General features: G+C 40.3%; 1 pseudogene; it reads right to left on the bottom strand.

Moving 5' to 3' along the window:
- Positions 1–9,685: 9,685 nt before the first annotated feature.
- Positions 9,686–10,111, bottom strand: LOC112859089 (large ribosomal subunit protein mL42 pseudogene; annotated as a pseudogene).
- Between the last annotated feature and the right edge of the window lie 16,833 nt (positions 10,112–26,944).

The following is a 26,944-nucleotide window of genomic DNA, read 5'->3' as shown; positions in this document are numbered from 1 at the left end:
TAGTTAACATACCATGCAATATTGGTTTCAGGAGTAGAATTCAGTGATTCATCACTTACATACAACACCCTGTGCTTATCGCAACACATGCCCTCCTGAGTCCCCATCACCCATCTAGCCCATCCCCCACCCACCTCCTTCTGTCAACCCATAGTTTATTCTCTAGCTTTAAGAATCTCCTATGGTTCATTTCTCCCACTTCTTACCCCCACTTCCCATCTGTTCATCTGTTTTGTTTCTTAAATTCCACATAAGAGTGAAATCATATGGTATTTGTCTTTGTCTGATAGACTTATTTCGCTTAACATAATGTGTTCTAGCTCCATTCACGTCACTGCAAACGACAAGATTTCATCCTTTTCGGTGGCTGAGAAATATTCCTATATATATATATATGTATATATATATATATGTATGTATATATATATGTATATATATATGTATGTATATATATATATGTGTGTGTGTGCATGTATGTGTGTGTGTATATATATATGTACATATATGTGTGTGTGTGTGTGTATATATGTGTGTGTGTGTGTGTGTGTGTGTGTGTGTGTGTGTGTATATATATATATTTGATCTCCAAGTAATATTTTTCACTGAAGGACTGGGGTTGCTTAGAAATGGATGACTACAGGGTGCCTGGGTGGCTCAGTCGGTTGAGCATCTGACTTAGGCTCAGGTCATGATCTCGCAGTTTGTGGGTTCAAGCCCCGCATCGGGCTCTGTGCTGACGGCACGGAGCCTGGAGCCTGCATCGTATTCTGTGTCTCTCTCTGCCCCTCCCCTACTCATGCTGTCTCTCTCTGTCTCAAAAATAAATATAAAATAAATTAGAAATGGATAACTACAGGTCCAAGACAGGAAATGTGTAGATGGATTGATCTATCTATCTATCTATCTATCTATTATCTATTTATCTATCCATGATGTTTCTCTTCTTTTGTTTTTCAGAAGCCACATTCAACCCTTATTCCAGAAATTACCCCACTTTAAAACAGTCCCACACATACATAGACTCTAAGCTTCTAAGAATTTATGACACCATTCTCTTCCTTTGCCTTGGATCTCCACCCCAGTTGGTTTGGGGATTGTCCATTCTCTTGTCTTCCCTTCCATATAGCCAGTAAAATGGTGCTGTTGAGGTATGGCACTCTCAGGAAGGTAAGTAGGACTTTTAAGAGCAGTGAACAATATCGCATGAGGGAAGAGGGCTGCAGTGGGATGGCCTGAAGTCCTCATCCTACCCATCTCAACTCTGTGCCCCCTCTTTTATCAAAAGAGAAGTATGGGGGTAGGAGAAGAGGCATTTTGTCATGGTGTCATTTTTTCTAGAAGACATGGCCAGAACCATTCCAAGCTGATATATAGGCTTAAAAAAAAAAAAAAAAAAAAAAAAAAAAGCCTGACCAGGGAAAAGGTGAAATAACTGTTTGCCTAGTAGGGTGACCAGATGTCCCAGTTTGCCCAGGACTGGGGACTTGGTATTTTCAGCTTAAAACAAGAAAGTACCAGACAAACCAGCACAAGTAAACCAGGAGTGTCTTACCTGATAGTAAGATCAAGTTTACTTTTCTTAGAAGGTTACATTTCTTAAAGGCTGAGTCATGTGGGTAAGTAAGTTCTTTTATAATTGGAGATAAGTCTATTTTCTTCAGGAGAAAATGAATAATTATTGTGATAATATGTGCTTCCTTTTTAGTGATTAACTAGCCACAGCCAAAGGTGGTGGGGGATTGGCCTAGATTCAGAACACCCACTGTCTTTCCCCAACTTATGAGACCACCTTCATGGTTTTCTACTTTAAAACTGCAGAAATCTAGGCAAAGAACATCTCTAATAATACTTGGCTCAGGTCTTACAGTGTGAAAACAAGAATATCAATGTTATTACTAACAACATAATTACTGAAAAGACTTTAAGATTCTTTCTTGGTTGTTGTTTTCATCTTTAGAGGGATATATAATCAAATTACTGTATTCTAAAAGTCACTTAAAATAATTCTTTTCTCTGAATTGTTAAGCCACTAACTCCAAACACAATTAGCTTTGCTTCCTTCATTTTGCTTTTGCTTTTTAGGATTTCTCATTTTTAAAATTTAAGGACTTTTACTTATGATAGTGGTATTTGGGAAACTGTTAGCTTGGCCAGAAAGGAATTTTGACTCCTTTTTCCTTCCATCCAAAGCCCCTTCCTTTAGTAGGAATGTAAAAGAGTACAGCCACTATGGAAAACAGTATGAAGATTCCTCAAAAAATTAAAAATAGAAATATCTTAAGGTCCAGCAATCCCACTTCTGGATGTACGTATACATACATACATATATAGCCAAAAATAATTGAAATCAGGATCTTGATATTCCTACTCCCATGTTTACTATTGTTCATTGTAGCCAAGATATGGAAACAACCCAATATCTATCCAAAGATGAATGGATAAAGGAAATATACATTTATGGAATTATATATATGTGGTATAATACATATATGGTATATACATATAATGGAATATTATTCAGCCTTAAAAAAGAAGGAATTTCTACCATTTGTGACAAGATGGATAAACCTTAAGGACATAGGTTAAGTGAAATAAACCAGTCACAGAAGAACGAACATTCCATTATTCTACTTATGTGAAGTATCTAAAATCGTCCAACTAAGAGAAATCAAGAATAGAATGATGGTTGCCAGGGACTGGGGGTAGAAGGAAATGGCAATTTGCTAACTAACAGGTGCCAATATTCAGTTATGCAAGATGTATAAGTGTTAGAGGTCTGCTGTACAACATTGTGCTTATAGATGGGATTACTGTCTTGTGCACTTAAAAATCTATTAAAAGGGTAGGGGTACCTGGGTAGGTCAGTTGGTTAAGCAACTGACTCTTGATTTTGGCTCAGGTCGTGATCTCACGGATGCTGAGTTTGAGCCCCACATCGGGCTTGTGTTGACTGTGTGGAGCCTGCTTGGGATTCCATCTCCCCTCTCTCTGCCCCTCCTTCCACATGCACGTGCACTTTCTCTCTCTCTCTCCTTCAAATAAATAACCTTAAAATGTATTAAGAAGGTAGATCTCATATTAAGTGTTCTTACCACAAAATCAAATGCAAAAACAAAAATAGAAAGGGATACAAGCAAACTTTTGGAAGTGATGGATATGTCCATTACTTTGAGTGTGGTGATGATTTCATGGGTGTATATGTAGGTCCCAACTCATCAAATTGTATACATTGGTGATGCACAATCTTTTTGCTTATCAATTATGCCTCAGTAAAGGCATTTGAAAAACAAGTTCCATTCTTTGGCCTAGAAGCTACTTCATGTAAGGATGAATAGTAGATTCCTTCTTCCTTTCCATAGGGACAGAGTAAGTGGAAAAGATTTGTGCGCCAAAAAATAGGAATTAATTAAAAAAAATTAGAACTTGTGTCTTAGAATGTAGAGTGCTGAAGAATAGAGAGAAACCAATAGAAGTGTCTTCCACTAAAATTCAGCAGAATAAACATTCTCTTGGCACATATACCACATTTCATTGATTCTGCAATCCAGAATTGTCTTTTTTCAGCATTAATGTAAGTTTAGTTTCATCCTGAAAAATGCATAGAGATGGGCTGAGGGAGTGGATGAAGCATCACCATCTTCAGTGTTTTGCAGCTCCAGCTCTGGGCTTTAGAGGGGCTGGATCTCCCAGGCTCTTCTACATGTTTCTGCCTGGTAGAGGGGCTGAGAACAGACTGGTCAGGACTCAAATCACCTGGTGGGCAGATGGAGTCCAGTTGGAAACTGTTGCCAGGGAAACTTTGCTCCATGTAAATTCCTCTGCACTGGGGAGGGGGCATAAGCCAGCCTTCCCTCCTCTTGCTCCTCTTTTCTGCCTCAGTGGCCCACATCCTATTTCTCTCTGTCTCTCTCTCTCTCTGTTGTTCATCAGTAGATGTTACCCCACAGACATCTGATGTGCAATTGCACTGGCAGTCATAGGAAATGGATCTGCAGTACAAACAAGATTAGACCAGCAAGGTGGACATGCCAGATTCCTATGATCCACACCTCTGAGCTCCAGAACTTTTAACATCTCAAATTTGGACGCATCTTGTAACTGAAGGCATCATATTGGGTGAGACATAGTATTCCTTTGTGAGTTTTTGAGCTTTATTTTATATTTCTGCACTTGTCAGCAAGAAAGCCTAGTTGTCATAAATGAAGCATCACAATATATTCACAAAAGAATTCAAAAGAGCTTTGAATTCAGGGCTTGGGGACATGGAATTAATTCCTGGTCCCGCTGCTTTTGAGCAGTGTAACTTTTAGCAAATAATTTCCTCTTCCCGAGTCTCTGTTTCTACATCTGCAAAATGTAAGGTGGGACTAGCTGCTTCCCCAGAACTCCTTTAAGGGCATCCAGAGCAGGGAGGGGGTGGCAGGTAGGTGTGGCTCTGGAGACCCTCTGCCCCAGCTCCTCCAACCTAGGACAGTTCTGTGTTATGTATTCTACAAATCAGACTTGTTTTTAAGTTTTCTTTTGAAGAACGGTTACTGTTGTTAGGGAGACAAAAAGCTCAGAAAACCCTCCAACTGGCATTTATAGCTGCCACCGGGGGTCTGAAGAGGGTTATTAATTTGAAGCCAGATTTTTCCATTGTCCTTGAATGATGCCAACTGACTGGTGTTTGAGGAACAATAAATCGGGGTCATTAGAAACATAGACATTGAGGCAGCTAGACTTACCTGGGGAGTCATGCCTGTGATATGACATTGGTTAAGTAATTGTAACAATAGGGGTCATTTTGATACCTCCCTCATGGGAAATGTCAGGGAGACCATTCATGGAAAAGGTCTGTGCAATGCCTGACCAGTAGAAATCTTAGCGACCAGAGCAATGACCACGATTTTTGTCACCCGGATATGAATTGGGGAAGGGTCTTCATTCCTCCTTATCAGAGAATCTACATTGGAACCCCACCCTGTCCCCTCCCAGCCCCACCCCTAGAAAGTCTTATTAACCTCAGACTCATGCTCATGCCCAAGAGGCATTCACCACCAGTGATGGTCTTAGTGGGTTATAGGGTTCATTATTGATGCAGCAAACCAATGAGTGAGGAAGTGCTCTCAGGCTGGTAAGCCCATGGCAAATGCTGACAGAAGTTATAAAAGCAGACTGGTGGGTAATCTTAGGGTGGACACAGGAGTTAACAACATGCCGAGGAGCTCAGAGCAGGGACTGATTGATCCCTACATGCAGGGCTGGGAACGTTTCCTAGAGGAATGAACATTTGAAATTTGAGAGGACAAGAATGATCACAGGTGGGACAGTGGAAGGGAGAGGGCTTCTCATCCAGTGCCATGGCAAAGAGTGTCCTCAAAAATAGCAATAAATAAAGTAAAGCAGGAGTTAAGAAAAGTCACAGTTATCATTCCTTAAGTGCTTGATGCTTAATGAAGCACTTTGCATGGATTATTTCATGTAGTTTATTTAGTCCTTAAACAATCCTAGGTGGCAAATTTTATTAATATCCCCATTTTATAGAAGAGGCAACAGAAGCATCCAGAGTGAAGTATCTTGCTCAAGCTGGTGAGGTAGCTTGGATTTGAACTCAGACGTTCATCCTCGTAACCTACGGTGAACATGGACAATCAGGCTGGTCAACCAGATTGGGGCGAGATTGTGGGCTGTCAGGAGCCATATATAAAAGTCATGGAGATAATGCTGTGCTGGTCCTTCCTTCTAGGACAGGGCATCTCAACTGAGGCACTGTTGACATTTTAGGCAGGATAATTCTTAGTTGGGTAGGGCTCTTCCCTGGCTTCTCCCCACTAGATACCAGTAGCACTGCCTCTCCAGTTGTGACCACCCAAAATGTCTCCAGACATTCTAAATGTCCCCTGGGAGGCAAAGTCTCCCCTAGCTGGAAACTGCTGCTGGAAGCAGTCTCACTCAAGGCATTGGGTTTGCCACTCGGAATAAGCAGAGCAGAAGCCAGCTGAAATTCACTCTGCTGTGCATAGAATTATTTCCAGCAAATTCTCAGTTTTGACATTGTTCATCTCAGCAGCTGGGGTCTTGATTTCTATGAGGTGACTCACACAACCCCTGTCTGTGGGAGTCACTTGGTTATCTGTTCTGACAAGGCCCCTTGTGCATTTGAAGGAGGGGCGGCATGAGACTCATCAAAGCGTGCTAGAAGTGCAATTATCTCTCTGCATTGTGCTTGCCAAAGCATGACAGTTGGAACACCTTGATCCCGAGCTTGTTTTGTTCTGACCAGCATCAGAAGTTCTGAACCTGAGATTGAGTAGTGAAATTGATTATGTATTCAATTTGCTACAAGCCTACCAGCTTGGGCACCTATTCATCTTTTCATTTTCTGGATCCACCTCTACAGACAACACTTATGTAACCTTCCTCAAGGCATTTTCCATGATGACGAGGGCTTTCCAGAGTAGGTTTGGGTGGCATGGCTGCATTATCAGTATCTCTCCTTGAGACCTATTGAAGAGAGACCCTGGGTAGGCCCAAGAGGAGGAGTTTGGAGGCTGGGACTTGACTCTGGGTGAAGCCCAAACCTCAGAAGGAGCAGCAGGAAGCAACAGCGTGGAGGACCAAAAATCAAAATCCGAAAGGGAAGCCATGGGTTCTTCCAAAACATAGATATGGGGCCGCACTCTTAGATACGGGACGTGAGAACAAGAGGGAGGGCTCTGGGGCCATTGTGTATAACAGTAGCTCTCCTATGAGGCATATGTTAGAAGTTAATGGGCACTAGCTACGTAACAGACACTGTTCTTGTGTGCCATCAAAACAACCCCATGAAGCAGGCTCCACTATCCTGGAAGTGGAAGCAGAGGGGGTGTTGAGGTGTTCATTCCAGGTCACACAGATGGAATGTGGAAGGGCCAGGGTGGGAATTTGGTCTGTCTGACCCCCAAGCTCAGGACATGAGCCACTGAGGTCTGTTCTGCTCTAGGAGCAGTGTATGCCTCTTAGGACCTGAGAAGGCTGGACTCATTTAAAGGGTCAGGATAAGGTAGATTAGAAAATTATTTTATCCTGGGGTTATATTCTCCTGGGGTAGAGCCAAGAAGGAGAGGAAGAGATCCCTGGCCACAGCTGCTCAGGCTAAGCAAGGGATTTGCTGGTTTATATACCTCCCAAGGAAGACATAGTGAAGGTCCTGAACCCCTGAATCCTTGTCCCATTGCTTGCTGGAAGCGTTGTATTAGTTTGCTATGGCTGCAACAAAGTGCCACATACCGATGGCTTAGACAAGAGAAATTGACTATCTCACAGCTTTAGAGGCTACAAGGCCAAGATCAAGGTGGATCAGAGTTGGTACTTTCTGAGGGCTGTGAGAATCTGTTCCACACCTCTCTGTTCCAAGCTACTGGCTCTTTGCCAGCAATCTTTGGTGTTCTTTGGTTTGTAGACATATACCATGATCTCCGGCTTCATCATCACAAAGGAATTCTCAACGTGTGTGTGTCTCCGTGTTCACATTTCTCCTTCTTGTAAGGACACCAGTCATATTGGATTAAGACGCAACTTAATGACCTCATCTTAACTTTATCATCTGTAAAACCCTATTTCCAAATAAGGTTACATTCATAAATACTGGGAGTTAGGGCATTAGTATTTTCAAAAGGACACATTTGAACCCATAACAGGGAGTGGTCCAGTAAAAGACATAATCGTTATTAGCTGAGGCTTTTGTCCCAAACCCCTCTATAAGCTGGGCTGGACCATATGGATACATTGGGGTTGTGTATCCCTTGAGTGTAAGTCTTTGACTGGAGACCAGCACAAACAGTTTCCTTTGATTCTTCCTGTCCCTACCCCACCTCCTGTCCTGCATGACGCTTTGGGCATTAATGAGTGAAGAAAGCATGAGAGCACCTAGGGTCTGGCAGCACTGGGAGGAAACAGAGGAAAGAGGTCAGTGATAGTTTTATGCGTAATTCTGTCTTTCCTCATCAATGCCATCTTCCAGTTTTCTGACCCCTTTTGTGTGAGCTTGAAACTCCATATTCTTTTTCATCCATGCCCTAGAACTTCATCTTCAAAAGTTAGGTTTTCTCTCTTTCTCCTTTTCCTCCTCCTCCTGCTTCTCCTCCTCCTCCCCCCCATCACTTCCTCCCCCTCCTCCTTTGATGGGGGAAGAGAAGGTAGAGTAGAAGGAAGAAGCCATATTCCTGTCTTGGGGAATCGAGTGTAGCGAGTAATTTGATGAGGAGTGGGCAAGAAGTCTAAACCTTTCTCCATAGTTTAATGTTTATCCCTTTGCCTTGACCCCATTTTCCTCAACCAGAGGGACTGAGGGTATTTAATCCTTAGGTAGGATTGATTCTAGAAATGGAACAGGAACATGGAAGAAGGAGCAGGGGAAAGAAGCCAGGACTGCTAATCAAATATCCACTCCCATTCTGACTGAGCTTTGCTCAGATAGTAGGAGACAAACTGTTTTAGATTCACTTATTTTATGCTGATGTACGAATGTCAGGTGATCTAGCTGTGCTAGGATGTTTGTATTTCATCAAATTATTGTTACTAACCACCATCTTTAAATAGCAAATTAGTGAGATGAATGATGAAGAAAAGAAGGAACTCACATTATTGAGCACGTATTTTGTGTCCGGCACTGAATTTGGACTCCTCCCTATATAGTCTTGTTGAACCCAACTAAGCTAGGGAAGCAGGTAAGATTATTTTCATTTTACTGATGAAGGATGAAAAGGCACCATAAGACACCATGCCCTTTGTGTCAGGCAAACTTGCTGAACCCACTTGTTAGTTCACATAGTTTTTTAGGTGATTCCTTAGGATTTTATGTATATACAATCAAATCATCTGTGAATAAACATAATTTTACTTCTCCTTTTCTAATCTGGATGCCTTTATTTTTTTCTTTGTATCTAATTGCTCTGCCTACAACCTCAAGTACAATACTGAAATGGAAGTGGCAGGGGTGGACATCTTTGTGTGGTTCTTACTTTTAGGAGAAAAGCTTTGTCTTTCACCAATAAGTATCATGTTCATTGCAGGATTTTGAAATACACCCTTATCAGGTTGAGGACCTTTCCTTCAATTTCTACTTTGTTGAGATTTTTATTTATTTATTTTTTAAATCAGGAAAGAATTTTGGATTCTGTCAAATGTTTTTTTTTCCCCTCTATCTGTTGAGATGGTCATGTGGCTTATGTCTTTGTTTGATTAATATAGTGGGTTACGTTGACTTATTTTCATATACTGAACCAGCTTTGTATTTCTAGGATAATTCATGATGTATAATCATTTTTATAGGTTGCCAGATTCAGTTTGCTAGTATTTTTTTTTTTTAGTATTTTTCATCCATATTCATGAGGAACATTGGTCCATTGTTTTATATTCTTGTGATATTGTTGTCTAGTTTTGGTAGTAAGATAAAAATGGCCTCATAGAATAAGCTGGGAAATGTTTTTTTCCTTCTACTTTTTGGAAGGTTTCTGAAAGATTAAGGATTGATGTTAACTCATCTTTAAACATTTGTAAAATTCATTAATAAAGTCAGCTGGGCCATGGGTTGTTTTTATATGAAAAGACATTTTGTTATCATTTTGCTACATAACATAGTAGTGAATATACTCAATTGCCTTTTCTCAAATGGCAAATGAGACAAAAGATAACATCTTTTTGATTCCTGAAAACCTCAGTATCATCTGTCTTTTGGAGGATCCAGGTTCCTACGACATCTGTGATACTGTCCATGAGGATACCAACAGTGCTTAGTAGTAAAGAACATTTTGCTAAGTAGTTCTGTCATAGGTCCTTACTCAAAATGTTCATTTTTTTTCTTCTCATCTGGTGTTCAGCACTCGATCATGTTTTCTTCATTATTACACACAAGATCTGGCTGAGGGATAGGTTTTGTATGTTTGTACAGAATGTCCACAGAGGGTGGTGGCACACTTTCATCCTGCCATCAGATGTCATAGCAAGCTCTACTTTGCAATGATAGTCATCTGGAAGAGAAAGTACATAAATTTATGACAAACACAATATAAAGCTCCATTTTGAATTGGAAATGAATGTTTTCAGATAGTTCTGTTTGATATGGCCACTTTACTGCTGTTAATGCCATGGTAAATCAAGATGTTTATCAGGGGTGTGAAAGAAGATGATCTGAATAGAAACTGAGTTTAAAATCTGCTTCCAGGCATACTTATGTTCATCCTTGACAGCCTCTCACTTCGAGCCCGCCATCTTACCTCCTTGATTTTTGTGTTTTGGTTTTTGTTTTTTGATTTTTTTTGTAATAAGTTTTTATTTTTTTATTTTTTATTTTTTTTTTTTAAATTTTTTTTTTTCAACGTTTATTTATTTTTGGGACAGAGAGAGACAGAGCATGAACGGGGGAGGGGCAGAGAGAGAGGGAGACACAGAATCGGAAACAGGCTCCAGGCTCTGAGCCATCAGCCCAGAGCCTGACGCGGGGCTCGAACTCACTGACCGCGAGATCGTGACCTGGCTGAAGTCGGACGCTTAACCGACTGCGCCACCCAGGCGCCCCAGTAATAAGTTTTTAAACAAGTAATTTAATCTCTCACTTGGTTATCAATCTATTAATATTTTTTAGTTCTTCTTGAATCAGTCTCAGTAGTTTGTCAGTAGGATTTTGTCCATTTCATCTTGGTTATATACTTCATTGGTAAAGTTGTTTATATTATTCCCTTATGATCTTTTTCATTTCTGTAAAGTAGGTAGTGATGCCCCATCTTTCATTCCTGATTTTTGGAATTTGAATTTCCCCTCTCTCTATTTTCTTTCCCTTTTTGCTTTGGTTTCAGTTTGTTCTTCTTTTTTAGTTTCTTAAAATGGGAAGTTGGTTTATTTAGTTGAAATATTTCTTTTTTTTTAAAAAAAAACAGTCATTTATAGCTATAATTTTTCTCAAAGCACTACTTCAGCTGAATCCCAAAGATTTTTACATGTTGTGTTTTTGTTTACATTCATCTCAAAGTATTTTCTAATATTCCTTCCAATTTCTTCTTTGATCCATTGGTTATTTAGGAGTGTGTTGATTAATGTCACAAATTTTTAGGGGCACCTGGATGGCTCAGTCAGTTAAGCATCCGACTTTGGCTCAGGTTATGATCTCACAGCTCCTGAGTTCGAGCCTTGCATCGGGCTCTGTGCTGACAGCTTAAATAGAACCTGGAGCCCCCTTCAGATTCTGTGTCTCTCTCTCTCTCTCTCTCTCTCTCTCTCTCTCTCTCTCTCTCAATCTCTCTCTCTCTGCCCCTCCCCCACTCATGCTCTCTCTCCTCCAAAATAAATAAACATTAAATTCACAAATTTTTCAATTTCTCAAGTTTTTTTGGTGATTGATTTTCAGTTTCATTCCATCGTGCTGGGGGAGTAATACTTTATAATTTCAGTTCTTTTAGATTTATTGAGGTTTGTTTTCTGGGTTGAATATGGTCTAGTCAGAAGAATGTTTTATTGTACAGTTGAGAAGAATGTGTATTCTGCTTTTGTTGGGTAGCATTCTGTAAATGTCTGTTAGATATGGTTAGAGTTGTTTAAGTCCTCTATGTCCTTACTGATCTTCTGCCTATTTTCTCTATCCATTATTGAAAATGGGGTATTGTTGAATGATCTATTTCTCTCTTTAGTTTTATCAGTTTTTTTTCTTCATACATTTTGGAGTTCTCTTGGTAGGTGCATGTATGATAGCAATTGTTATGACTTCTTTATGAGTTGACCATATTTATTATTATAAAATGTTCTTCTTACCTCTAATAACAATTTTTTTGTTATGGTCTATTTTGTCTGATCTCCATACAGCGACTGTTACTCTCTTTTGGTTACTCCTCGCGTGGTATATCTTCCCCTCCACCCCTCCACAATTTTTAAACATTCAACCTACTCATATCTTTTCTACAACTGTGGAGTTGATCATATGGTTTCTCCTTCTTTATTCCGTCTATATGGTGAATTACATTTATAGATTTTTGAGTGTTATACCAACCTTGCATTCATAAGGTAAATCCTACTTGTTCATGATGAATTATGCTTTCAGATTATTGTTACATTCAATATGGTTATATTTTATAGGAGCTTGTTGCATCTGTATTCACAAAACGGTAGTTTTCCGGTGTCAGAGTAATATCCGCCTTATAAAATGAATTCAGAAGTATTCCTTACTTCTCTATTTTCTGAAAGTGTTTATGTAAGATTGGCATTATTTTTTTTTTCTAAAGATTTGATAAATTCACCAGTAAAATAGTCACCTGAGTTTGGAATGCTTTTTTTGGGGAGGGACTGGTTTTTTGAGTATTTTAATGCAAAATTCAATGTCTTTAAGAAATACACAGCTATTTTAATTTTCTCTTTCTTCTTGTATCAGGTTACCAAGTTTGTGTCTTTTGATAAATTTGAACATTTCACCTAGGTCATCAAATTTGTTGTCATAGAGGTGTTCATGACATTCTATTATTGTCTGTTTAATGTCCAGAGAATGTTCAGTGACATTCTATTTTATTTTTGATATTAGAAATTTTTGTATTTTTTGGTAAGTCTAGCTAGAGGTTTATTATTTGTATGGATCTTTTTAAACTAGCAGTTGGTGGTTTCATTTATTTTTCTTTATTGTTTGCTTTTTCATTCCATTGATTTAAACTTTTTATTACTTGTTTCCTTGTACTTTGGATTTCAGTTTTTTTCCCTAGCTTGTTAAAGTGAAATCTAAGATAACTGATCTTAGATGTGTTAAACATTTTCAACATACGCATTTAATGCTACAAAATTTCTTCTAAGTACTGCTTTATTTGCATCTCACAAAGTTTCACTCATTTTGAAGTATTTTCCTGATTTCCTTTTTCAAATTTTCTTTGAAAAATGGATTCTTTTGAAGGGATTGTTTTTCCAGATCTTTGGGATTTTCCTAATATATTTCTGTGTTTGAATTTTAATTCTGTTGTAGTCAGAGAAAATAGCATGTATGATTCTCATCCTTTGCAATTTATTAAGACTTGTTTTATGGCCCAACATATGGCAGATCTTAGTGAATTTTCCATATACACTTGAAAAGTATCTACATTCTTTGTTGTTTGGTAACTTGTCTATAAATGTCAGATTAAGTTGGAGGTAAATGTTGCTTACATCTTCTAGTAGACCCTATTCTGTCTAATTTATATATTAACTACTAGAAAAGTGTTGAAATCTCCCCTATAACTGAGAATCTGTCCACTTGCCTTTTAGTTCTATCTGTCTACACATTTAGGATTGTTAGGCCTTCCTGATATATTGAACCTTTTGTTATTATGAGATGTTCCTCTTTATCACTCACTAGCAATATTCCTCATCTTAAAGTCTACTTTGTCTGTTAATAGAGTCGCTCAATTTTCTTTTTAAAAAATACTTTATTTATTTTTTTTAAAGTTGGCTCTGGGGTGCCTGGATGGCTCAGTCGGTTAAGTGTCCACCTTTGGCTCAAGTCATGACCTCATAGTTTGTGGGTTCAAGTCTCGTGTTGGACTCTGTGCTGACAGCTTGGAGCCTGGAGCCTGCTTCTGATTCTCTGTCTCCTTCTCTTTTTGTCCCTCCCCCCACCCCTGCTCTCTTTCTCTCTCTCAAAAATGAATGAACATTAAAGAAAAAGAATAAAGTAGGCTCCACACCCAACATGGGGCTCAAACTCATGACATCAAAGTCAAGACTCACATGCTCTACTGACTGAGCCAGTTTTATTATTAGTGTTTGCACTGTGTATCATTTTGTACCTTTTACTTTTATGATGTACTACTCTTAAAAACAGTCCACTTCTGTTCTCCCTCAAGCCTTATAATTTGGTTATAATACAATTTACTTCTGCATGTTACCAACTCTCTGTTGCATTGTGCTTACTTTTTCTTGAAATGATTTCCTTTTAAAGAGTTAACACATGAGGAAAAACTTTCTTCCTTTACACAGATAGTTATCGTTTAGACTTTTCTGAATTATTTTCAGTAGATCCAAGTTTCCATATGGTAGCATTTTCTTTTTGTCTAAATAACTTCCTTTAACATTTTTTGTAGCAGAGATATCCTCACAATAAATTCTTTTAGTTTTTGCTTATCTGAAAACATTTTAAATTACTCTTCACTTTTGAAGGATGTTTTCACTGGATATAGAATGGCATTTTATTTCCCTTTCAGCACTTTAAAGATGTTTTATTGTCCTCTGTCTTGCATTGTTTGTGATATGAAATCTGCCGTCACTCTTATCTTTGTCTGTCTGAATATAATGTGTCATTTTTACCTATGGTTTCTTTTATGATTTTTCTTTTTATCAGTGGGTTGTTGCAATTTGATTGTGATGGGCTTTGGTATGGATTTCTTTGTTTTTATTTTGCTTGGTGGTTGTTGAACTTTTTGACTGTGTGTGTATATAGTGTTCATCATATTTGAATAAATTTTCAGTCATTGTTTTGATAAACATTCTTTTCTGCCTTCCTCCTTTACTCAGGCATTTACTCAGATGCATTTATATTAGACTACTTGATATTGTCTCTCATTCACTATGGCTCTATTAATTATTTACTGTCTTTTCTCTCTTTGTGTTTAAGTTTGGGAGTTTTTATTGCTGTTTCCAGATCATCCTGATATTTTTTAAACTGTTGCTATCTAATCTATTAATCCCATGCAGTGAAGTTTTCATTTCAGATATTGTATTTTTCAGGGCTAAAAAGCCCCCTTGGTTCTCTTTTGCTTCTCCTATCTTTTTTTCATATTTTTTGGTAAACTTTTAAAAAATATACATACAGATGTACTATTTTAAAGTGCTTCCCTATATATCACATTATCTATGTCATTTCTGGATCTACTTTTATTAGCAAACAGAGTATTGTGTAGGGAATTATTTCTGAAATTTGACGAAAACCTCTCTGTATCTATCAGTTGGTTGTGTGTTTGTCTTCAAATAATAGGATAATCAACTAAGGGTAAATTAACTACATAAAAAAGTAAATAAAGGCTTATTTATCTCATAAAATATATGAAGGTAAGTCATTGCTGGTTCTCATTCAACAGCTCAATGATGTGAAGATTATTGTGATTCTTTTAGTTGTTTTTCTCATGGTTGGTAACCTTATTGTTTCAAGAAAGCTAAAAACCTCTAGGGATTACAGGTGTATTCTAAGTAGGAAAAACACCATACCTCAAATCAATTTTTTTCCTGAAAGTGGTGGTTTCCTGGAAAACCCAGTAGTTTCCCATGTTATTGGCCAGCATGGGGTCACATTACCTCTTCTAGACTAACCGCTTGTCAACTTGAACAAAATTACCATGACTAGATTAGGCCAATGACAAATCTCTTTGGACTGCTAAACTATTTGGGACTCTGCTAGCAGGGGGCTGATAGCCGGGGAAGAGACAGACAGTGTTGTCAGTGCTCTGCCATGACAAAATGTCAGGTTCACTATCAGAATGGCATTTGATCCTGTTATAGGAAACTTGGTGGGAGGGAGGAAGTAGAGTCAAGAGCAGCGCTTGCCATCTCTAACGTTATCTAGACCCTAAACAAGTTAAGAATGGGGAGCCAATTACAAGGCTTTTTTGAACCGTTTAAGTTTTGTGATCTTTTATGCACATAGAGGTAGGTGAGCTGCAGAGTTTTATGCCAGCTGGAGTATCTGGTAGCATAGAAGGAAGGGAGAGTCACAGTAAATTGGAAAAGGTATGAATTTGAGTCACTGTAAAGCTGTTGAGCTCTAGTTTCTTGAAAAATTTTATTGTGGGGCGCCTGGGTGGCGCAGTCGGTTAAGCGTCCGACTTCAGCCAGGTCACGATCTCGCGGTCCGTGAGTTCGAGCCCCGCGTCAGGCTCTGGGCTGATGGCTCGGAGCCTGGAGCCTGTTTCCGATTCTGTGTCTCCCTCTCTCTCTGCCCCTCCCCCGTTCATGCTCTGTCTCTCTCTGTCCCAAAAATAAAAATAAACGTTGAAAAAAAAAAAAAAAAAAGAAAAATTTTATTGTGAGTCATGTGACCTTGAAAAACTTACCTAACTTCTCCAAACTTCAATTTACTGATCAAAAACTAGAAATAGCAATATAGCTTGTGTGAGGGATTAAGAGAGACACCGTGTCTAGCTGAGAGCACCAGCTCTCAAAGGTTTAGACGTCAGGGCCACTTTACACCCTTCAAAAAGTACTGAGGGCTCCCAAGGGCTTTTGTTCACATTTGTTATAGCTGCTGATATTTACCATATTAAAACTGAGAATTAAAAAATATGCACTGTGTATTAATATGCATAGTGATATGCATTTATTAATTCACTAAAAATGAAATAAAAATGCGTTGCCTGTTGAAACAAATCACACATTTTTTCATTGTTCTGAATATTTATTTTCACACTTTTACACAAAAATATATTTATTCTTTATCTTTTTGGATTTATTTATTTAAATTCAAGTTAGTTAACATACCGTGTAGTATTGATTTCAGGAGTAGAACCCAGTGACTCATCACTTCCTAACAAGTGCCCTCCTTAATGCCCATCACCCATTTAGCCTATCCCCCTACCCACCTCCCCTCCAGCAACCCTCAGTTTGTTCTCTGTGTTTAAGAGTCTTTTATGGTTTGCCTCCCTCTCTGTTTTTATCTTATTTTTCCTTCTCTTCTCCTATGCTCATCTGTTTTATTTCTTAAATTCCACACATGGGTGAAATTGTATGATACTCGTCTTTCTCTGACTGACTTATTTCACTTAGCATAATACCCTCTCGTTCCATCCATGTTGTTGCAAATGGCATGATTTCATTCTTTTTGACCACTGAATAATACTCCTGTGCACACGCATGCGCACGCATGCGTGTGTGTGTGTGTGTGTGTGTGTGTGTGTGTGTGTGTAGCACATCGTCTTTATCCATTCATTATTTGCTGGACATTTGGGCTTTTTCCATAATGTGGCTATTGCTGAAAGTGCTGCTATAAACATTGGGGTACAAGTGCCCTTATGTATCAGCACTCCTGTATCCCTTGGGTAAATTCCTAGCAATGCTATTGCTGGGTCATAGGGTAGATCTATTTTTAATTTTTTGAGGAAACTCCACACTGTTTTCCAGAGTGGCTGCACCACTTTGTATTCCCACCAACAGTGCAAAAGGGCTCCCCTTTCTCCACATCCTCACCAACATCTGTTTTTTCCCGAGTTGTTAATTTTAGCCATTCTTACAGGTGTGAGGTGGTATCTCATTGTGATTTTGATTTGTATTTCTCTGATGATGAATGATGTTGAGCATCTTTTTTTTTTTATTTTTTTTTTTTAAGGTTTATTTATTTTTGAGACAGAGAGAGACAGAGCATGAGCAGGGGAGGGTCAGAGAGAGAGGGAGACACAGAATCTGAAACGGGCTCCAGGCTCTGAGCTGTCAGCACAGAGCCCGACGCGGGGCTCGAACTCACAGACCGTGAGATCATGACCTGAGCCGAAGTCGGCCGCTTAACCGACTGAGACACCCAGGCACCCCAGAGCATCTTTTCATGTGTCTGTCAGCCATCTATTTGTCTTCTTTGGAAAAGTGTCTGTTCATGTCTTATGCCCATTTCGTCACTGGATTCTTTGTTTTTTAGGTGTTGATTTTGATAAGTTCTTTATAGATTTTGATTATTAACACTTTATCTGATGTGTCAGAAACAAATCACATTTTAAATGAAAAATAACTATATCTTCCAAAACAAAAAATAATGAGAAGAGTTACATTATTTTACATCTTTGCAAATCTCTCCCGGTTTAGTAGAAGACAGCAGGATTTTCCTAGGTGTTTCTGCATTCAGTCTTTTGTGAAATCATATGACACATAGGGTCCAGAAAATTCCAGCATATACTTGTGGCAGAAGGTGAGTGGAAAGGTCCCACAGTGCTTTGGTATTGTTTTGAAAACATTTTTGATCTCACAGACTCCTCTCCAGTGTCTCTGGGGGTTCCTGAAGTGATATCGAAACCTGTTGGTTAAGAAAATAACCTCTTCTTCTTAGTAAACATGGGCAAGACCTGAAACACATCTGTGCCTTAGTTTTCAACTCTGTAAAATGGAACTCCTAATACTACCTATTTCACAAGATGCTCTGAGGCTTACGTAAGTTCTCTTGGGATAGTGTGTGAAGTTGAGTAAATGCTCCATCAGTTAGCATGACTCTTCATGAAATGCACAACAAACAGTTTCTCTTCTTTTTCTTTGGGACAGAAGGGACCTTTGAGACATTTTGTTCAAGAAGTGGAAGAAGGCAAAACACTAGGTTTATTCCTAGGGGACCCAAACTTGGATAAAATGACCACTTTGGGAAGTAATGGTGAACTTATACCACCCACATCATATTATAAGTCATTTCTGCAGCCAGTTTCTCCCTTATTTCTTGCAACAGACTGTACACAGGGGAGGCGTATTTATGATCCCCATTTTTACGTACCAGGCAACTGAGATGCTGAGGTTAAATGACTTGCCCAAAGTCAGAAATCTCTAAAGAGAGCCTTTATCTTCTGGTTCTACATCCTGAGCCTTTGAAGCCTCCTGACTGCCTCCCGGTTCCGGGTTTTGTACATTAATATACATGTGGTGCACCTGCTCTGCAGGAGGTGGGTTCACCTGCATCAGCATTTGAAGTCAGTGCCTGAAACTTGTTTTTATTAAGGATGGAAAATTCACTGAAGAGACAGATGGACTTGAAGGCCTTTACATCGCTTTGGAGATAAAAAGTGCTGGGTAAGTGTTATTATCCCTGTGCTAGTAATTTGATCAAAAAGCAGTAACTATGCAGAAATGACCCGAAGAAAATGGGTTCTAAAAAGGGGGCAGTGGCCATCGACTTTGCTCCAGAAGATCTCAGGCTTATTCATATTTGCATTTAAAAAGTTGCTAAGGGCTAAGGGGAAAACGTCTGTCTGAGACACTACTAAATTCCACAGCTGACCTCAGTGTAGTAGGAGACTGGGAAGGATGTGTAAATTCAATATAATTAGCAGAGGTGATGATGCACCCACGGTGATTCCTGGGAGAGTCTTGCAGGCAGGAAATTGGGGAAAAAAGGTAAAGATGCCAATTAAACTGTAAAGACTCTGTAGAAAGCCTGGTTCTTGGTGCTATTAATAGTTACAGAAGTGGTAATGCTAATTATGCTACTACCTGATGTGGACCGAGTGTTTTCTCTTGGTCAGTCTTGGTATCAAGGGCTTTGTGTGCTGCATTTCAATTCCCACAGGAGCCTGTGAGGGAGGTGTTTTTATTATACTTGTTTTGTAGGTAAGAAAACTTAGTCTCAGGGACATCAAATAATTTTGACATAGTCGAATAGCTGGTGAGTGCTATATAGAGGAAAGACTCAAACCAGAGCCCAAACCACTTGACTTACTGCCTCTCAAAGACGTTTTGATCTTTGTGGGAGATAAAACAGTGACTTTTAAGAAACATTTATTACTGGAGATACGGTCACTTGGTAACCAAAGAAACTCTGAATTTCTTTAGGATAAGTTTAACTTTCTGGGTATTGACCCATTAGGATTCCAACATAAATGAGTTTTTCTTTTCTTTTCTTTTCTTTTCTTTTCTTTTCTTTTCTTTTCTTTTCTTTTCTTTTCTTTTCTTTTCTTTTCTTTTCTTTTCTGAAGGGCAAAAAGTAAGGTCTGGGAGGACTGGCTGAAGGCCACGTTAGAGGGGAGAGACCAGAAGAGGGGCAGGCAACCTCAGTCCATGGGCCAAATCCAGCCCACTGTCTGTTTCTGTAAATAAAATGCTTTGGAGAAGAGCCATACCCTTTTGATTATGAATCATCTATAGCCTCTTTCTCACTACAATAGCAGAGTTATGTAGTTCCAACAGAGACTGAGTAGCCTTTGAAGCCAAAGATGTTTAGGACCTGGCTCTCAACAGAAAAGGTCTTCTGACCCCTGGACTAAACCCTGGGCCCCAGGAGTGTTGAACATTAGTATTCCTTCTACCAAATGGGAGAATGGAGAAACAAGAGGTTACATGACTTCCCTAAGGGCAGAGGATGAGAGGCTGGTAGGTCTAGGCCCACTGTTATTAACAGTTAACATTGACTGAGTGTTTTCTGTATGTTGGACGTTACGCTAAGCACTCTGCTATGTGCACTGTCTCATTTACTACTCACAACATCTAGTGAAGTAGGTGCCTAGAGTTATTCTCATTCAGATGAGGGAGCTGTGGTGGGCTGAACAGTGTCCCCTCAAAACTCATGTCCATCCAGAATCTTAGAATGTGACCTTATTTGGAAATAAGGTCCATCAACTGATGAATGGATAAAGAAGATGTGGTATATATACACGATGAAATATAACTTGGTGATCAAAAAGAATGAAATCTGGCCATTTGCAACAACGTGGATGGAACTAGAATGTATTATGCTAAGCAAAATAAGTCACTCAGAGAAAGACAAATATATGATTTCATTCACACAAAACATGTGGACGTAGGGGAAGGGAAGGAAAAATGAGGTAGAAACAGAGAGGGAGGCAAACCATGAGAGAATCTTAAATACAGAGAACAAAATGAGGGTTGCTGGAAGGGTGTTGGGTGGGGGATGGGCTAAATGGGTGATGGGCATTAAGGAGGGCACTTGTTGGCATGAGCACTGGGTGTTATATTTAGTGACGAATCACTAAATTATACTCCTGAAACTGCTATTACCCTACGTGTTAACTAACTTCGATTAAAAAAAAGGAAATAAGGTCTCTGCAAATGCATTTAGTTAAGGATTTGGAGATGAAATCATTCTGAGTGTCAGGTGGATATTAAATACAAAGACTGATATTTTTATAAGAAGAAGAGAGGACACAGTGAGGCACACCGGAAAAAGTGAAAATATACAGGAAAAAATTACACTTAGGCTGCCACAAGCCAAGGAATTCCAGAATATTCTAGAAACTAGAAGAGGTGGGGTAGGGGTCACTCCTTAGAGCTTTTGGGAAGACAGCCCTGGCCACACCTTGGTCATGGGCTTCTAGCCTCCAGAAATGTGAGGGACGGAGGCACAATGGACTTCTGTCACCTAGACTCGTGGGGGAATTTGGCTTTAGAGTCCAAGCCTCTCCCCCTGCACACCCTTCCTTCCAGGGCTGGGAGAGCATACCACACTCTCTCTGAGCGCAAGACACCAGGAATCAGGTGTGAGGTGCCGGACCAAGTTCATGTGCAGGACCCAGGGTGAATGTGGGAATCACAGCACCACAGTGTTTTGCCATGCAGCCAGGTGTCTCTAGCACAGAGAGGTGGATTTTCTCCCCAGCTTGCACCCTTGAGAGGGGGTCTGCCCTGTTTATCAGTTCAGACAACTCAAGGGGCATGGGGCCTGCTGGGGTGGGTGTGGCGCTGCTGAGAGAACAGTGTTCCCTAGTCCAGTGTCTCCTTGTACCCTGGAGGGAGGACCTTTAGAAGGAAAGGTCTTAGCCTTTGCATCTGACCTGCCTGCACTTAGACCCGGGAAAGCCCAGGCAGCCAGCTGGCATGCATACATAGCATGCCTTGAATCACCAAGAAAGACCCCATCATCATCAAGTCCCCACGATAACACTGTGGCTTTTACAGCTTAGGAATCTTGGGCTTAGAGAGTTGGTTAGGACACTTTTCCAAGATCACATAACAACTAAGGGGCAGGTCCAAAATGTAGAGTTCTGAACCTACAGCAGCTTCCCATTACCTGTGGGGTAAAGTCTGACCTCCTTACCCAACCGAGAAAGCCCTGTAAGCTCACACTACCTCCCCAGTGCTCCTCAACTTTTGGACCTGATGCTCTGGTGATGATTAAGTGCTTTTAGTACACACCATATTTGTGCCATGGGTCCTTCTTCACCTGGATAACTCTGAGTGGGGCGTGATTTCAGCTCGCACCCCTCAGATGTACAAGGATGCAACTCTCCTTCTTTTTCTACACTTCTTGTGAGCCCATTTCCTTATTTTTTTATTTTCTCAGGACCCCTATTTCTGCTCATGGTGAAAAAGTTTCTCCTGTAATTTCATGGCAACTCAGTCACTTCTGGATTTAAACATGGTCCATTCAGAATGTCAGTGTGGCTAACCTAAGACTCTCTCATCCTGTCCTTCGGGGTGATGGATGTTGCCAGGAGATGACGTGTCTCTTTGCCGTTGTGTGAGGCACATGTGTTGGTCCCCATGTCTTATTTGTCTCTGGTGGCTACCTCCTTCTCTGGGAGGCTGCATCTGCTGCTGATATCTGTGACCTTGCTCTGGATTCTGGGTCCGAGGTCTCTATGTAACACATCTTTCTCCTCTCACCAGCTGAATGGACTTCTGTTTTCAGTAGGGCCGGAAAGTGCTTCCGTTGTCACTCGTTCTTTCCTACTCTCTAGCTTATGGTGTAAAGTCGGTGCTCTGCATGACTCAGTTTTTCTCTACAGGTGAAAAGACAAGTTCTTGAAATCCCTCAGACACAACCAGCTAACCAAATCCTCAAAGTTTTCTCTCTGGGAGGGCGCTTTTCAAATCTAAGAATTTGACTCTGTTTGCAACTCTGTCTCCTCCCCGTGATGCTCGTGCATATACAAGGCTCTTGCTCCTGGCTGAGATCTCTCAAAATATTAATGCTCTGTATTCAATCTGCCACCACTTCCATGAAGCTTTCCCTTATGTCTCTAGTCAGTGAAAGGCACCCTTCTGTGCTCCCACGATACTTTATGCCTACTCCTATCATCGTATGGCCCTATTTTATCCTAATAGTTCATTTACTTGCCATCTAGCAAGGACATATTATTATCTTGAAGACAAAAGGTAATGATATTTTTAAACTTATTTTTGTTTTGAGAGAGAGAGACAGTACAATAGAGGGAAAGCCAGAGAGAGAGAGAGAGAGAGAGAGTGAGAGAGAGAGAGAGAGAGAGAGAGAGAGAGAGAGAGAGAGAGAATCCTAAGCAGGCTCCGCAATGACAGCACCGAGCCCAATGTGGCTTGAACTCATGGACCATGAGATCATGACATGAGCTGAAACAGAGTCAGATGCTTCACTGACTGAGCCACCCAGATACCCCCCAAGGTAATAATTTTTAATTAATTATATTTCCAGGGCTTCATATAGTACTTTGCATACTGTAGCTGCTAAAAAAAGTAGATTATTGATAGAATAACCCGTGCAACTTCCCCTTCCATTCACTTCAATGACCATCTGTTTAGTTTCTACTACACTGTTAACTTGCTTGCAAGGCTGTTTTATCCTTTCAATGAATCATAAAGTCCTTGTAGGCACCGACAATGGTATAGAACTTAATTTTTCTTTGATTTTTCTATAATACCCTCTACACAACTAGGTATACATAAATATTTGTTTAATTGAAGATAAGCGTGATTTCTCTTCTTTTGAAAAAATAAGTACATGCAATTTTTTTCTTAAGTACATGCAATTTACAGTAGCCTTCTAATTTGGTCCTTCAGGTGGGTCCTGCCAACTTTGCTGCATCATATATCATATGTATTTTAATGATTAGATATTTGTCATATCTCTTAGACTTACGGCCATGTTTATTTTAAGACCCTCTGCTCAACAACTCCAGGACTTGTTTGTACTGGAGAGAAATTCAATAAGCACTGAATGATGATAGGATATTGGATGTTTTTGTTGTTGTTTGCTTTGTTTTGTTTTTTGTTTGTTTATTTGTTACCAGATGAGCTCCTAACAATTCCCTAGTCTGTCCCTGTGAACTTGCCTAAATGATAGAGGATACCACACATTTCACAATGCGCTCGCTGCACCTCACACCTGGTGACAGAAATACAGAGTTAAGGAATGATGCTAAAGGACCTTCAGCTAGTTACTTCCTTTGTTTGAAACCAAGTTTGCTCATCTATAAAAACAAGAGGGAGGACAGCGTGATCTGAGTTGTCTCCATGTTGTGTAAATCTCCTCCTTCAAATCGAGGCAGTTGGAGGAGGGCATAGGGCAGAGGCTAAGGGTAGACAATGGGATGTGTTGCCTTATTGAGCCAGCTGCTTCACCCTGCAAACCACCCAGGAGTCCCCTGCTGATTGAGCAGCAACATAGGGACGGGTGCAGAGAAGCTAAGGGTTCAAGTGCAGTAACATCTAGGACTTGCTGTAAGCTACCCTTACAACAAGTCCCAGAGAGACAGCCTTTTATTGTTTTTATCTACTTATTTAGAATACGAGCAAACGGGAATGTATTGAGGTCAAATAATGTGCACAAAGTCACATAGCTGGACTAGGGCAGATCCAGAACTGGAACTCACATCTGACTTCAGAATCCCACACGCTCCCTCCCCTCGGCTGTGCAGTCAGTCCCAGGTCTGCGATTAGCCCTCTATCTTTATTTAAACAACAGTGTGATTTTACCACATGTCATTAGAAGCGGCTGGGAGCATCATTAACACTTGGGGCCACAAGAGTACCGTTTAGTGCAATGAAGCAGACATCTTTTCATACAAATAATTTATTTGCACCAAAGGTTTCCACTTGAGCACCCAAAGTGAATTGGACTAATGTATTATTTTATATTAATGAGGTAGTTGGAACCTGGTGTGTTTAGGGTTTATGAAATTTCAGACTAGCTTTTAAGCCTTTTATTTATTTTCTGGTGGATTACAAGCAAAACGTAACCTATATGATTCTTATCCATTTACACGTTTACTTCGTGAAAGCTATTTGGATGAATTATTTAATGTCCCCTGTTTATGTTCTTTTCTTAAAGGCCATTTGAAGAGCCTTTTTTAAAGAAACAGAATGTGTTGATTTTGATGCCAAGTGTAAATGAATTTGAACCATGAACAAGTTTGGAATTTAAGGTGACGCATTGAACTCCAGAGGCCCCAGTCTGCTTCCAACCTTGGCAAATGCATTCTTTAACCTCCGAAGCAGTTATATTGGAGCAATCCAGAGGGATAACAGGGCTCTAATGGAAATTGTCAACAAAATTGAAAAGAAAAAAAGAAAGCATATTTTAAAATCCCGGAACTTGAGAGGTCCCTAACTCCAAACAACTGAGGCATAAAACTCGAGAAGGCTTCAAATAGCTTTAATCTGCTGGCGAATCTATCCTTTGATAGCATGTAAAATCCAGGCTGAAGAGAGTGTGCCTAAGGGTTTCAGTACACTAACTCCAAGATTGATTTTGCTCAGGGACCTGACCGGCATTCAAAAAAGAAGTAGCAAGAAAGGGAGCAGGAAGAAAGAAAGGAGGTTTAGAGAGAGACAGAGAGAAAGAGAGTGAAGGAGGGGAAGGAGGGAGTGTTGAGAGACCAACAACTTGGGTTTGAACTCTGGTTCTGCCATTGACATACAGGATTTCAAGCAGATGTCTTGAACCAATCTGAGCCTCAGGTTTTTTTTTTTTTTTTTTAATATGCATAATGGGAACAAGGGTCCAGACTTGACAGTGTGGGACTGATTGGGGGGGGTGATAGAAGTGGGGAGACTGTTATTCCCCCACTCTCTCCTGGCAGTCCTCCTCTCCATCTGTCCCCATCTTCTCCCTTAACCGAGTTGTGTTGCTTCTCTCTGGTCACGGGCAAGTCTTCCCAACCTGCTCTAGACCTTGTGCCTAAGTTCATCTCCTTCCGTTCGTTTTCACGCTACTGTTTTTTTCTGCTTCTCATGATTCCTTCCATTCGTCATTTGTTTTTGGATCCTTGTAGGGAGCCTTCACACATCTCTTGACCTTCAAGTTGCCCTTGTGTTGCCACCGAACTCTCTTCTCCCTTTCCATATTCAGGATTCTTAGAAGGCGTATATGCAGAAGCCGCCTTCCCTTCTTCCCCTCTGGAGAGCTTCTCAATCCATTCCCATATGGCTTCCACCACCTGCCCTTCTACTACTCCCTGGAAACTGCCTTTTCCAAGTTCACCAAATGGTCTCCATAGTGCAGAATCCAATAGACAGTTTTGTTGGGGCTCCTGTGACTACAAACCTTCTGGATGTTCTTGCCACCTCTCTAGAAGCTCCTTCTGAGTCCTTTCTAATGGCCTATTCTCTTCCTCCCAATCTCTGCACGTTGGAACATCCCCGGGCCCTTTCTCTTCCATGTCCACTCTCCCGGCTAGGCACCTGAAATCTCCTATGTACCCAAGACTCTCCAGTTTACCCCTCTCCCAGCCTCTCTCTTGTCCAGTCTCACATTTCAGTGCCATCTCAGCAGTTCTATTTGAGTATCTCCCAGGCATCCTAGGCTGAACATGTTCAAGACTGAAGCCGTGTTTCTCTCCTAGCTATGCCTCTCTCCCAGGCTTCGCCAGCTCAGTGAGCGACCTGTTGCTCGTGTCTGAAACCTGGGAGCTATTCTGGAAACCTACTCTTCCTCACAGGTCACATTAAATGTAACACCCAGTCCTGTTAACTCATGTCCCCCAATAATTCTGTGTTAGCTCTCTTTCGTTGAGATCCACTGATGTCACTCACCCAGACTGTGGGACTGACTTCCAGGCTGCTTTTCCTACATCTCCTTCTGCGGTCCTCGATCCTGCTCTCCACACAGCAGTGTGTGATCTTCAAGAAATGCAACGTGGTTATGCTGTTCCCCAGCTTAAAAACCTTCATTTGGGTTTCAGTGGTACTTACTATAATATCCAACATTTTTATCGCAATCTGCAAGACCCTTCGTGGTCTCACCTTTGCCTCTTTACAATATCCTCTCACTCATCACCGACCCTCTTACCCACTGCTGATCATTTTTGGCAAGGCAGCTTGCAGTTTAACATTTTTTGTGTGTGTTTTAAAGGACAAGCCATCACAAAAAACTGAGAGTCGAGATGCCACAAAGACAGAAGTCCTTTTGCTTATGCTTATCGTAGAATTTATTATCTTATGTGCATCCTGAAGGAATGTTGGGAGAAAGGAGAACATTTAGCACATATTGGCAAATATGTTTTACAAGGGCTTCCTTTCATTTATGATAAAATAATAACATCAGAAGGAGCTTGGAGGTCATCTATTTCTACTCTTCCTTTGAAGAAGAGGAGACAGA

Source organism: Puma concolor, chromosome B1 (genome assembly GCF_028749965.1).
Source record: "Puma concolor isolate L17-30 chromosome B1, mPumCon1.1.hap2, whole genome shotgun sequence".
Classification (NCBI taxonomy): domain Eukaryota; kingdom Metazoa; phylum Chordata; class Mammalia; order Carnivora; family Felidae; genus Puma; species Puma concolor.
The sequence above is the reverse complement of the archived record's forward strand: the minus strand, read 5'-3'. Positions and strand labels throughout refer to the sequence as shown.